Consider the following 1,910-nt stretch of genomic DNA (forward strand, 5'->3'; position numbering starts at 1 on the left):
CTGTCTGTCTGCCTGCCTGCCTGTCTGTCTGTCTGTCTGTCTGTCTGTCTGTCTGCCTGCCTGCCTGCCTGCCTGTCTGTCTGTCTGTCTGTCTGTCTGTCTGTCTGTCTGTCTGTCTGTCTGTCTGTCTGTACTTAAGCTTGGCTGCAGCGAAGATGCTCTACTTGTCTTCTCTGCTGCACCTCATCATCTCATCAGTAGTAAAATGCTTCTTCTCTACTGGTGCTGTACTGGAGTGCAGATTTTTATAACTCCAAAGCAATTCAAAGTGTCATTTTTTTTTTCAATTATCTCTACTTTTATATATATATATATATATATATAGCGGTTGCCTTGCAGCAAGAAGGTTCTGGGTTCGATTCCCGGCCCCGGTCATGTTCTCCCTGTGCATGCGTGGGTTTTCTCCGGGTACTCCGGTTTCCTCCCACAGTCCAAAAACATGATTGTCAGGTTAATTGGCTTCTCTAAATTGCCCCTAGGTGTGTGTGTGCATGGTTGTGTGTCCTGTGTGTCTCTGTGTTGCCCTGCGACAGACTGGCGACCTGTCCAGGGTGACCCCGCCTCTCGCCCGGTACGCTAGCTGGAGATAGGCACCAGCACCCCTCCCGACACCACTGAGGGACAAGGGTGTAAGAAAATGGATGGATGGATATATATATATGTTGTTATCTGATATTAAGCAGCTAAAACAACACTCCGCTCCAAATGCAGCAACGACTTGCTGGGGATTGGCAGTTGTAATTGTTGGGGATTTCTGAACTTACATTACTTCAGTATTTTTCACTTGTTCTCTTCCACATTCCTGAGAGCATAAATTTGGTTTCCCAAATGGGAATGACTCAGGAACATTTGGCACATCTTAAAAGCATCAATTCCTCCAGGGTCTATTTCATCCTATAAACTCATCCCTCAAAGACAAAATTCTATCCGACCGTTTAACCTCGACTGCAGCGTTCTCTGAGATTACTCAATGTTTCCAGGACTCACTGGAGCCAGGAAACAGCCCTGATCCCATTTAAATGAAATCACAGATGTATAGATGCCGTTAGTTATGTTGTTGTAGCTGAGAAGTGCATCGAAACGCTTTGAAAGGTGCAGGGAATTCAACTGTACGACACCTAAATTACCAATGAGCTACAATAACCTGAATAACCTTGACTCAAACACCACTGGCTCAGTTTCTTGTCTTTGTCCTGTTTTATGCAGCCCGCAGTGCAAACACGTCTTTATCCTCCTGTACTTTGGTCCCATTTTAGTTTGCTCTGTCCGTCCATTACCCTTGACGCATCTAGTCAGTTTTAGCAGTCAGCAGAATACGTCTCGTTAGTTTTCAGAAAATAAAACAGCGAAAGTGCCACATGTGAAGGAAACAGACCAGTAATACACTAAAAAGAGTTAACTTATTTATGTCCATTTTCATCCATCCATCCATCCATCCATTTTCTGAACACCCTTATCCCTTGGTGGGGTCGGGAGGGTTGCTGGTGCCTATTTCTAGCCAACGTTCCGGGCGAGAGGTGGGGTCACCCTGGACAGGTCGCCAGTCTGTCGCAGGGCAACACAGAGACACACAGGACAAACAACCATGCACACACACACTCACACCTAGGGGCAATTTGGAGAGGCCAATTTGTCCATTTTCAAAGGAAATAAATAGGTGCATGTACATACATTAATATAATTTTAAACACTATAAAAAATGCACAAAATGCATTTTCCCTAAAAATAATTCAAAGAACAGAGGACATTTAGGGAAATGGAGTAGAGACGACAGTTAATGCCTGAGTTTTGCTTCCTCAAAAGTGCCTGGGTTTTCATCGTTACAGTTTAATTGTGCATATGTGTGTGTGTGTGTGTGTGGGTGTGTGCGTGTGTGTGTGTGTGTGTGTGTGTGTGTGTGTGTGTGTGTG

The sequence above is a fragment of the Poecilia reticulata genome, linkage group LG16, assembly GCF_000633615.1.
Source record: "Poecilia reticulata strain Guanapo linkage group LG16, Guppy_female_1.0+MT, whole genome shotgun sequence".
NCBI classification, from domain to species: Eukaryota; Metazoa; Chordata; class Actinopteri; order Cyprinodontiformes; family Poeciliidae; genus Poecilia; species Poecilia reticulata.